Source organism: Macrobrachium rosenbergii, chromosome 35 (assembly GCF_040412425.1).
Source record: "Macrobrachium rosenbergii isolate ZJJX-2024 chromosome 35, ASM4041242v1, whole genome shotgun sequence".
NCBI classification, from domain to species: Eukaryota; Metazoa; Arthropoda; class Malacostraca; order Decapoda; family Palaemonidae; genus Macrobrachium; species Macrobrachium rosenbergii.
The window spans coordinates 3253133-3266164 of NC_089775.1; the positions used below are offsets into that span (position 1 = coordinate 3253133).

General features: G+C 40.6%; 1 protein-coding gene and 1 long non-coding RNA gene across 4 annotated transcripts in view; one reads left to right on the top strand and one right to left on the bottom strand.

Moving 5' to 3' along the window:
* The window catches only part of LOC136856354 (uncharacterized), a 61905-nt gene that overhangs the window by 34879 nt on the left and 13994 nt on the right, over positions 1–13032 (bottom strand). The gene's annotated exons all lie outside the window — the stretch shown is intronic.
* Positions 1–13032, top strand: part of LOC136856352 (uncharacterized) — a 43761-nt gene that overhangs the window by 25577 nt on the left and 5152 nt on the right. Inside the window, exon 1 of one of the 3 annotated variants that reach the window (XM_067134134.1) lies at positions 12637–12723. The exons of the other annotated variants lie outside the window; for them this stretch is intronic. The gene's annotated coding sequence lies outside the window, so the exon portion shown is untranslated. Of the gene's footprint in view, positions 1–12636; positions 12724–13032 lie in introns of those variants that run through there. 3 annotated transcript variants of the gene reach the window in all.

Genomic DNA, 13032 nt, shown 5'->3' on the forward strand with positions numbered 1-13032 from the left:
TCGGTCCATTTCGCTGGTCCGTCTATCGTCCATTTCGCTGGTCCGTTTCCATCGGTCCATTTCGCTGGTCCGCTCCATCGTCCATTTCGCTGGTCCGCTCCATCGTCCATTTCGCTGGTCCGTTCCATCGGGTCCATTTCCGCTGGTCCGTTCCATCGGTCCATTCAGCTGGTCCGTTCCATCGGTCCATTCAGCTGGTCCGTTCCATCGGTCCATCAGTCCGTTCCGCCGGTCAGCTGGTCCGTTCCTCGGCCGTCCATTCAGCTGGTCCGTTCCGCCGGTCCATTCAGCTGGTCCATTCTGGTCGGTCCATTCAGCTGGTCCGTTCCTGCCGTCCATTCAGCTGGTCCGTTCCGGCCGGTCCATTCAGCTGGTCCGCTCGGTCGGTCCATTCAGCTGGTCCGTTCCGCCGGTCCATTCAGCTGGTCCGTTCCCGTCGGTCCATTCAGCTTCCGTTCCGCTGGTCCATTCAGCTGGTCCGTCGGTCCATTCAGCTGGTCCGCTCCGGCCGGTCCATTCAGCTGGTCCGTTCCATTCAGCTGGTCCGTTCGGTCCATTCAGCTGGTCCGTTCCGCCGGTCCATTCAGCTGGTCCGTTCCGTCGGGTCCATTCAGCTGGTCCGTTCCGGCCGGGTCCATTCAGCTGGTCCGCCCCGCTCGGTCCATTCAGCTGGTCCGCTCCCGTCCATTCAGCTGGTCCGATTGGTCCCATTCCCCTGGGCCGGGTCCATTCAGCTGGTCCGCCCGCGGTCCATTCAGCAGGTCCGTCCCGGCCGTCCATTCAGCTGGTCCGCTGGTCCGTCCATTCAGCTGGTCCGCCCCTGGCCGGTCCATTCAGCTGGTCCGCTCCGCCGGTCCATTCAGCTGGTCCGTTCCGTCGGTCCATTCAGCTGGTCCGTCCCGCCGGTCCATTCAGCTGGTCCGTTCCCGCCGGTCCATTCAGCTGGTCCGCCCCGTCGGTCCATTCAGCTGGTCCGTTCCGGCCGGTCCATTCAGCTGGTCCGTTCCGGCCGGTCCATTCAGCTGGTCCGTTCCGCCGGTCCATTCAGCTGGTCCGTTCCGCCGGTCCATTCAGCTGGTCCGTTCCGCCGGTCCATTCAGCTGGTCCGTTCCGCCGGTCCATTCAGCTGGTCCGCCCGGCCGGTCCATTCAGCTGGTCCGTTCCTGCCGGTCCATTCAGCTGGTCGTTCCGCCGGTCCATTCAGCGGTCCGTTCCGGCGGTCCATTCAGCGGTCCGTTCCGCCGGTCCATTCAGCTGGTCCGTTCCGCCGGTCCATTCAGCTGGTCCGTTCCGTCGGTCCATTCAGCTGGTCCGTTCCGCCGGGTCCATTCAGCTGGTCCGCTCGGCCGGTCCATTCAGCTGGTCCGCCCCGCCGGTCCATTCAGCTGGTCCGTTCCTTCGGTCCATTCAGCTGGTCCGGCCCCGTCGGTCCATTCAGCTGGTCCGTTCGCCGGTCCATTCAGCAGGTCCGCCCCGTCCGGTCCATTCAGCTGGTCCGTTCCGTCGGTCCATTCATATTACGATCTCGCCTCTCGAGATCTACAGGTTCTTTAAAATAAACAAGCAATTGGGCTGTAATGACTGACGAGAGGTGACAAACAAAGGAGGGAGGAGCAGAACAAAACGAAAAAAGTTACCTTAAAATTAATTTATTACAAGTTAGTTATATACATAATAATGTACAGTTGACTCAAGGTTCAATTTTAAAACAAAATGAACATTACTACAAAATGAATTAAATAACAGTAGCAGCAACAATCAAAAACAAAGATAAAAAAATAGTCAGTACAAAAACGAATCAATACAAAAATGAAATCAATTAAACATGAACCAAATCAATAATTACCAGAGTAGCACAAAAAAAGATTAAATCCATAAACAAATAACTTGGCCAACACAGTAAATACATTTAAATAGAGTCAGTTAAAAATAATAATTGCATAAATTCACAGGCAGCATAAATATAAAAATAACAGGCAGCAAAAAAACATAATACGAATAATGAAAAGAACTGTAAAATAACTATTACAGCAAATACATAATCCCGCAGCATAAAGGATCAACAGTACTGGGCGTCCTCCTTCAACATCGGACGAAACGACAGAGCCGACACGGCAACCATCTCGTCCCCAAAACAGTACAGACGTCCTCCTCCAGCACTGGACGACCACGACAGAGCCGACACGGCAACCATCTCGTCCTCCAAAAACTCTCTGCTGCTCTACTCTGCTGCCAGGACCTGACTCGCAGGTACGGATACCTGCTGCTGCTAACGGACTTGCTGACCATCGGTCGATCTGCCCTCCAGAACCTGGCTCGTTGAACCTACATGAACCTGACTGACGCTGTCAAGCACTCCGTGACAGACGTCAACTCACCAGCACGAAAAACAAACAAAAGCAAAGGAGGCAACAATCCACCAAGGAACAATCTACAAACGATTGTTCCTAACACCTCCACTAACAGAAAAAAAAAATTTAAAATTTTTTTTTTTTTTTTACAAAACAAAATACTCTCCCCGATGCTGCCACACCCCCGCCAGCCAAAACAGAACCAATTGGCCTAAGGTCGCCAATATTACGATCTCGCTTTCGAGATCTACAGGTTCTTTAAAATAAACAAGCAATTGGGCTGTAATGACTGACGAGAGGTGACAAACAAAGGAGGGAGGAGCAGAACAAACAAAAAAAGTTACCTTAAAATTAATTTATTACAAGTTAGTTATATACATAATAATGTACAGTTGACTCAAGGTTCAATTTTAAAACAAAATGAACATTACTACAAATGAATTAAATAACAGTAGCAGCAACAATCAAAAACAAAGATAAAAAAATAGTCAGTACAAAAACGAATCAATACAAAAATGAAATCAATTAAACATGAACCAAATCAATAATTACCAGAGTATTAAACAAAAAAAATTAAATCCATAAACAAATAACTTGGCCAACACAGTAAATACATTTAAATAGAGTCAGTTAAAAATAATAATTGCATAACTCACAGGCAGCATAAATATAAAAATAACAGGCAGCAAAAAAACATAATACGAATAATGAAAAAGAACTGTAAAATAACTATTACAGCAAATACATAATCCCGCAGCATTAAGGATCAACCAGTCAAGAAACTGGGCGTCCTCCTTCAACATCGGACGAAAACGACAGAGCCGACACGGCAACCATCTCGTCCCCAAAAAAACAGTACAGACGTCCTCCTCCAGCACTGGACGACCACGACAGAGCCGACACGGCAACCATCTCGTCCTCCAAAAACTCTCTGCTGCTCTACTCTGCTGCCAGGACCTGACTCGCAGGTACGGATACCTGCTGCTGCTACCTTGGACCATCGGTCGATCTGCCCTCCAGAACCTGGCTCGTTGCTGCTACGAACCTGACTGACGCTGTCAAGCACTCCGTGACAGACGTCAACTCACCAGCACGAAAAAAACAAACAAAAGCAAAGGAGGCAACAATCCACCAAGGAACAATCTACAAACGATTGTTCCTAATTATCCCACATTTAACAGAAAAAAAAAAATTTACAATAAAATTTTTTTTTTTACAAACAAAATACTCTCCCCGATTTGCCACACCCTTTGACCAGCCAAAACAGAACCAATCCTGGCCTAAGGTCATTAATATTACGATCTCGCCTCTCGAGATCTACAGGTTCTTTAAAATAAACAAGCAATTGGGCTGTAATGACTGACGAGAGGTGACAAACAAAGGAGGGAGGAGCAGAACAAAACGAAAAAAGTTATTTTTAAAATTAATTTATTACAAGTTAGTTTATATACATAATAATGTACAGTTGACTCAAGGTTCAATTTTAAAACAAAATGAACATTACTACAAATGAATTAAATAACAGTAGCAGCAACAATCAAAAACAAAGATAAAAAAATAGTCAGTACAAAAACGAATCAATACAAAAATGAAATCAATTAAACATGAACCAAATCAATAATTACCAGAGTAGCACAAAAAAGATTAAATCCATAAACAAACGTTTTTTTAACAGGTAGTAAATACATTTAAATAGAGTCAGTTAAAAATAATAATTGCATAACTGCAGGCAGCATAAATATAAAAATAACAGGCAGCGCAAAAAAAACATAAGCACGAATAATGAAAAGAACTGTAAAATAACTATTACAGCAAATACATAATCCCGCAGCATAAAGGATCAACAGTACTGGGCGTCCTCCTTCAACATCGGACGAAAACGACAGAGCCGACACGGCAACCATCTCGTCCCCAAAAAACAGTACAGACGTCCTCCTCCAGCACTGGACGACAACGACAGAGCCGACACGGCAACCATCTCGTCCTCCAAAAACTCTCTGCTGCTCACTCTGCTGCCAGGACCTGACTCGCAGGTACGGATACCTGCTGCTGCTACCTTGGACCATCGGTCGATCTGCCCTCCAGAACCTGGCTCGTTGCTGCTACGAACCTGACAGGACGCTGTCAGGCACTCCTGACAGACGTCAACTCACCAGCACGAAAAACAAACAAAAGCAAAGGAGGCAACAATCCACCAAGGGAACAATCTACAAACGATTGTTCCTAACACCTCCTCATTTAACAGAAAAAAAATTTACAATAAAATTTTTTTTCAACAAACAAAATACTTTCTCCCCGATGCTGCCACACCCCGCCAGCCAAAACAGAACCAATCCTGGCCTAAGGTCGCCAATATTACGATCTCGCCTCTCGAGATTACAGGTTCTTTAAAATAAACAAGCAATTGGGCTGTAATGACTGACGAGAGGTGACAAACAAAGGAGGAGGAGCAGAACAAAACGAAAAAAGTTACCTTAAAATTAATTTATTACAAGTTAGTTATATACATAATAATGTACAGTTGACTCAAGGTTCAATTTTAAAACAAAAATGAACATTACTACAAATGAATTAAATAACAGTAGCAGCAACAATCAAAACAAAGATAAAAAAAATAGTCAATTTACAAAAACGAATCAATACAAAAAAATGAAATCAATTAAACATGAACCAAATCAATAATTACCAGAGTAGCACAAAAAAAGATTAAATCCATAAACAAATAACTTGGCCAACACAGTAAATACATTTTAAATAGAGTCAGTTAAAAATAATAATTGTATAACTCACAGGCAGCATAAATATAAAAATAACAGGCAGCAAAAAAAAACATAATACGAATAATGAAAAGAACTGTAAAATAACTATTACAGCAAATACATAATCCCGCAGCATAAAGGATCAACAGTACTGGGCGTCCTCCTTCAACATCGGACGAAAACGACAGAGCCGACACGGCAACCATCTCGTCCCCCAAAAAAACAGTACAGACGTCCTCCTCCAGCACTGGACGACCACGACAGAGCCGACACGGCAACCATCTCGTCCTCCAAAACTCTCTGCTGCTCTCTCTGCTGCTCAGGACCTGACTCGCAGGTACGGATACCTGCTGCTGCTATTTGGACCATCGGTCGATCTGCCCTCCAGAACCTGGCTCGTTGCTGCTACGAACCTGACTGACGCTGTTGGCACTCCGTGACAGACGTCAACTCACCAGCACGAAAAACAAACAAAAGCAAAGGAGGCAAATCCACCAAGGGAACAATCTACAAACGATTGTTCCTAACACCTCCCCACCAACAGTTAAAAAAAAAAATTTACAATAAAATTTTTTTTTACAAACAAAATACTCTCCCCCGATGCTGCCACACCCCCGCCAGCCAAAACAGAACCAATCCTGGCCTAAGGTCGCCTCATTATTACGATCTCGCCTCTCGAGATCTACAGGTTTTTAAAATAAACAAGCAATTGGGCTGTAATGACTGACGAGAGGTGACAAACAAAGGAGGAGGAGCAGAACAAAACGAAAAAGTTACCTTAAAATTAATTTATAATACAAGTTAGTTATTTACATAATAATGTACAGTTGACTCAAGGTTCAATTTAAAACAAAATGAACATTACTACAAATGAATTAAAATAACAGTAGCAGCAACAATCAAAAACAAAGATAAAAAAATAGTCAGTACAAAAACGAATCAATACAAAAAATGAAATCAATTAAACATGAACCAAATCAATAATTACCAGAGTAGCACAAAAAAAGATTAAATCCATAAACAAATAACTTGGCCAACAGTTACAGTAAATACATTTAAATAGAGTCAGTTAAAAATAATAATTGCATAACTCACAGGCAGCATAAATATAAAAATAACAGGCAGCAAAAAAAAAACATAATACGAATAATGAAAAGAACTGTAAAATAACTATTTACAGCAAATACATAATCCCGCAGCATAAAGGATCAACAATCTGGGCGTCCTCCTTCAACATCGGATTTTTAAAACGACAGAGCCGACACGGCAAACCATCTCGTCCCCAAAAAACAGTACAGACGTCCTCCTCCAGCACTATACGACCACGACAGAGCCGACACGGCAACCATCTCGTCCTCAAAAACTCTCTGCTGCTCTCTGCTGCCAGGACCTGACTCGCAGGTACGGATACCTGCTGCTGCTACTTGGACCATCGGTCGATCTTGCCTCAACCAGAACCTGGCTCGTTGCTTTGCTACGAACCTGACTGACGCTGTCAAGCACTCCGTGACAGACGCCAACTCACCAGCATAAAAAACAAACAAAAGCAAAGGAGGCAACAATCCACCAAGGGAACAATCTACAAACGATTGTTCCTAACAATTCAGCTGGTCCGTCCCATCGGTCCATTCAGCTGGTCCGTTGATATCGGTCCATTCAGCTGGTCCGTTCCGCCGGTCCATTCAGCTGGTTTATATCCGTCGGTCCATTCAGCTGGTCCGCCCAGTTTTTCGGTCCATTCAGCTGGTTTATTCGTCGGTCCATATCAGCTGGTATAAATATGCCGGTCCATTCAGCTGGTCCGTTCCATCGGTTCATTCTGCTGGTCCGTTCCACTGGTCCATTCCATGGGTCCGTTCCTCCCCGGAAGGGAAAGAATAGCCTGATGATACCAATAAATTCTGTATTCCCTGGGCCGTACCCCGCTGGCTGGGAGCATAAACCAATGATACCTGCATTTTTTAATGATGGCCTCTTCAGGGCTACGATCATCGTCCGAGGTTTTTGAGTCTCAATGGTAATTATCTACCTGTTGGTTTGTTTTTTAGGTTGTCACGAAGAACGTAGCCTTTTTTTTTCATGGAGTTCGTGTGCCATTCTGAACACTTAAAATCATGAACTGCACTGGTTGTCAATTCTTGGACCCTTCGGGTCCTTTTGGGGTGTTCACCAATTATAGAAGGATGGCGACCAGGTTGGAATGGAATGGAATATGAAATTTTAGGCTTGAAGCCAAGCGCTGGAATCCGAGGGATTATCCAGCGCTATGATGAATCTGGTTTGAGATGAATACTCGTGGCAATGAATTTATGAATTGAATCAAATAAAAAAGTGATTTTAAAACTATGGTAAAAATTAACATTGGCAAAAACTGATATTCCCCTTAAAAACATAACTTTGTATTTAAGGGACGTGCATATAACCTTTTGTGTAAAAAAGTTTAAAAATTTTTTAAATATACTTAAACATGCTTATATAAACAACGGCAAAAGTGTATATATACTACACTTGGCAACGTACCAAGAGGTCAATATTAAATTCCATTATAGAGGTTAATGTCTCTCAGGAATACAACTGTGTTATCAACAACTATATCAGGACCAAGCAGTCTGCTATACCCCTGCCCACAACCCATGCCTCTAATGTATGGATTGCAGCATACCCGTGGCAATGCAATAACGTGCCCCACGGTAAGAGGAGAGGCGCTCTGTGTACAGACTACTGCAGTTTCCCCCCTCTAAAAGGCTCTTGCATTGGTCAGCAAGTTCGTTAACAGTGACGAGGTCTCAGAGGGCCTTTTCGGTTCCACTCCCCAGGTCATGACCTACAAAGGTCATCTCCGTCTTATCAGTCAGCCATCCCAGGAGTCCATTTGGTGACATTCTTATAACTTTTATTTTCCTTTGATACTCTGACTTTGGTCATAAAATTCTACATGGCTGGAAAGTAGGCACCAAAAACAGAGTGGTGCTTGGGGATATTGAAGAGAAACTACAGAGGTTGGTGAAAGGGTACAGGGAGAAATGGGAACACAGAAAATAGTAGAGAAGAGGTGGGCCACAGAGCAGGTGAAGTATGAAAGTTAACAGAGAGTGAATAGTGAAGGGATTGTTGAGCCAACTTTCCCTCTATGGAAGTGAAGTGTGGATAAAAACAAAAAGCGAAAGCTACAGAGATTAATAATCTACCCAACATTTATTAAGTTAAAACTGCAAGAGAGAAACGGGAAAATACGTAGGTATGGTATAAGGGCTAGCACTCGAGATGGTCTTGTCACGTAGAGAAAATGGAAGAAAACTGATGAATTGACAGGTGTAACTGAAAGCACAACTTACTGAGGGGATTTGAAGTGTCTCTATGTAAGTATTGAACGAGATATAAGTATTCTACTTATACGGTTATACTCATTAGTTACTTTTCTGAATGTTGTGTTTCAGAATGTGGGAACATGATGGCTTATACTACTTATATTTCTTTGAGTATCCGAAACATCGCCTACAACATTAGGTGCAAAAATTAATGGTGTTTACGCTGAAGCCAATGAAATTGATACACATCATCCTTTTGACAAATTATATATATATATATATATATATATATATATATATATATATATATAGAGAAGAGAGAGAGAGAGAAGAGAGAGAGAGAGAGAGAGAGAGAGAGAGGGTACAAAATACACAAACCTGGTCTACATTCTTCCACTGAAACGAATTTATGTCTCCAAAGGTACAATTCTTCCCCCATAAATTTCTGAGCAAGGGAATAGTTTCCAATGCCTCAGCGCCAATAAATTCACAGAGTTGTATTCGCGTCGTTCAAAGACTTTTTGAAGTCAATACATATTTTTTTTGCGTGGCACTGTACTTCCAAGTCCCAACGGCAATAAATAAAGTCTAGGTAATTGTTGTTTTTTGTTGTTAACGACGAGGCATTAGTGATCACTCTATTTTGGTCTTCAAATTGAGAGACATTCCACGTTTTTCTACGCGAAAGAGAAAGATTCTTTTGCTTACTGAATACAAACATGTGATGTATATATATATATGTGTGCGTGTGTGTGTGTGTGTATGTGTAAGAATAAAAAAATGATAATGATTTGCATATTACAAAGGCTGATAAACTCCAAGTTCTGGTAATAATGGATAAAGATGGGTATGTTAGAAAAATGTACAATCTTTGTCAGACAATGTAACTAACTCAGAACTACGGAAAAAAAAAATCCCAAAGCGACTGTCAAGAGTAACTTTAACAAGAAATGAAAAAGTGTCTTAAAGTGACCAAACTCTAGAATTGATAAAATTGCGTGTGAAAGATTGTTTCTTTTAAGAAATTATGACCTTCAAAACTTTTGCCAAAGGGGGTCCCTTGGTTTCGATACGTTGGTGACATATTCTGGCCCACGTGCCAAAATCTGAACTGCTTTCTGGACAAGCGAAATCATTTGGTACCTTCTAAGAAATTCACCGTCGTAAGAAGATAATTGTTCATTACCCTTTTCAGATGTTCTGGTTCACACAAGGGGCAGAAGCTGTGTGTTTGATGTTGACAGGAAAGCTACCAACGTCTGTTCTGATATACAATACTATTCAGGTCACCATGTTCATGGAAAACTCTCAATTTTCAGTGGCAGACTTTTAAGGGCATTGAGGATATGCAGTCAGGAATTCTTAAGACTCAGAGTTTTGTGAAATTTACGACGTAGGAATTATGTTGAAATACCCAAAGTTTTAACCGACAAACCTTTGCAGAAAGCTACAAACATTTTGTATTTTATTTACTTTATTTTACTTTACTTTGTACCCTAAAGAGTGCGTGCAGTACACAAAAGCGCTTGGTAACTTGTCTTTGATTTTCACCTTTCATGTGGTTCTCTGTCTCTACACACATACACACACACACACACACACATATATATATATATATATAGTCTCGGTAATTGGGCGGCTACTTAGAAATCTTAGCTTAATGATAAATAATATTGCCAAGACCAGGAAGAACATTCTTTATTGTACGAGCTTTCGAGGTATAAAACCTCATCATCAGGCTGAAAAAACCGACAAGGATGAGAATCAATAAAATTACAATAAAATGAATTGTCATAATAAATCTTCAGCAAAATTACTAACGAAATATATAAAACGAACAAGTAAATACACACTAAAAGGGTGAGACGTAAAATAACGAAAAATTAAAAACACAAACATAAAAATATGAAAATAAAACTAGAGTGAAATGTAAACAAACTACCATTCACAAAGTAAAATATTTAACGACCTAATTGAGTACCTACTATGAAATTACACGATAGCTATAGTTGAATACTAGACGAGTTGTTGTTCAATTCCGGCTTCATCTTTTTAATAGCCAGCGACTCTGAAATTAAAAGGTCCAGTCTATTTGAACAAAAAGACAGTACCCGAAAATCCAGGTCAGTGAAAGGATGGTCCTGTGCTAAACTGTGTTCTCTAATGGCAGAAAAGGGTGGTTTGGAAAGGGGAAACCTATAGTTCTAATAGAAAGACCTCTGTGTTCCAAAATTCTGTGTCTGAGCCAGCGGGAACTGGATCCCACGTATCGCAGACCACACTGCGAACAAGTGAACAAGTAAACGACACAGGAATTAAGGTCCACAGGCAGAGTAGGCTTCTCTCTCAAAAGTGATCTTATTGTAAAAGGATTACAGAAAACAAACCGGAAACTGATTTGAGGGAAACAATGCTTAAGTATTTCTTGTAACTTTTTTCGGACCAAATAGCTACTATGACCAAGATTAGGCAATTTAATGTACTTTACATCTTTACTAGCAGTACTGTACACCGGTCTGGGACAAAACTTTTCATTTAAAAAATTCTTCAGAACTTTGTAAAATTCAAAAATGGGATTATGAGTTTTCAGAAAAATAATTCTGGAGGAAATCCATATCTAGATGAAATAAATTAAAATCACAACAAACATTGTAGGCTCTATTAATCAAAGTGCGTTTTGAGTTCATCTTATACAACTTTGGCGAAAAACTGAGGCAATTCAATCCCAAGCCAGTAAAAGTACTTTTCTATAAACAGAGGTCTCAATTTTGCCACTATTTCTGTATATCTGTACATCTAAAAATGACAACTTATTATCTGTTCCGTCTCACACAAAAAGAAATGTTAGGGTGACAGAGTTTAAAATATTCAAAAAACAAATCAACATGTGATAATTCCTTAAACACAAATACAGTATCATCTACATACCCACGGTAATACGAAGGTTTGAAAGCACTAGGGCATTCAGACATCCAAATCCTTTCACAATAACCCATGAAGCAATCCGCATATACAGGTCCAAGGGAATTTCCCATAGCTACTCCATCTATTTGATTATATAATTTACCATCAAAAGTCAAAATGCCATCAGCAGTTTCTAAATGTAATAATTTTTGCAAGTATTTTATTAAGTCCAAACACTGATAAATGGTTTTCACATATATTATTAAGAATAATATATATATATAAGAATAATATTACATTTAGCAACTGCTGATGGCATTTTTACTTTGATGGTAAATTATATAATCAAATAGATAAGCTATGGGAAATTTCCTTGACCTGTATATGCGGATTGCTTCATGGGTTATTGTGAAAGGATTTGGATGTCTGAATGCCCTAGTGCTTTCAACCCTGTATTACTGTAGGTATGTAGATGATACTGTATTTGTGTTTAAGGAATTATCACATGTTGATTTGTTTTTTGAATATTTCCGGCTCGTCACCCTAACATTTCGTTTACTTGTGAGACGGAACAGGATAATAAGTTGTCATTTTTAGATGTACAGATATACAGAAATAGTGGCAAATTTGAGACCTCTGTTTATAGGAAAAGTACTTTTACTGGCTTGGGATTGAATTGCCTCAGTTTTTCGCCAAAGTTGTATAAGATGAACTCAAAACGCACTTTGATTAATAGAGCCTACAATGTTTGCTGTGATTTTAATTTATTTCATCAAGATATGGATTTCCTCCAGAATTATTTTTCTGAAAACTCATATCCCATTTTTGTATTTTACAAAGTTCTGAAGAATTTTTTAAATGAAAAGTTTTGTCCCAGACCGGTGTACAGTACTGCTACTAAAGATGTAAAGTACATTAAATTGCCTAATCTTGGTCATAGTAGCTATATGGTCCGAAAAAAAGTTACAAGAAATACTTAAGCATTGTTTCCTCAAATCAGTTTCCGGTTTGTTTTCTGTAATCCTTTACAATAAGATCACTTTTGAGAGAGAAGCATACTCTGCCTGTGGACCTTAATTCCTGTAAGTCGTTTACTTGTTCACTTGTTCGCAGTGTGGTTCAGTGATACGTGGGATCCAGTTCCTGCTGGCTCAGACACAGAATTTGGAACACAGAGGTCTTTCTATTAGAACTATAGGTTTCCTTTCAAAACCACCCTTTTCTGCCATTAGAGAACGCAGTTTAGCGCAGGACCATCCTTTCACTGACCTGGATTTTCGGGTACTGTCTTTTGTTCAAATAGACTGACCTTTAATTTCAGAGTCGCTGACTATTAAAAAGATGAAGCTGAATTGAACAACAACTCGTCTAGTATTCAACTAGCTATCGTGTAATTTCATAGTAGGTACTCAATTAGGTCGTTAAATATTTTACTTTGTGAGTGGTAGTTTGTTTACATTTCACTTTAGTTTTATGTTCATATTTTTATGTTTGTGTTTTTAATTTTTCGTTATTTTACGTCTCACCCTTTTAGTGTGTATTTACTTGTTCGTTTTATATATTTCGTTAGTAATTTTTCTGAAGATTTATTATGACAATTCATTTTATTGTAATTTTATTGATTCTCATCCTTGTCGGTTTTTTCAGCCTGATGATGAGGTTTTATACTCGAAAGCTTGTACACAAAGAATGTTCTTCCTGGCCTTGGCA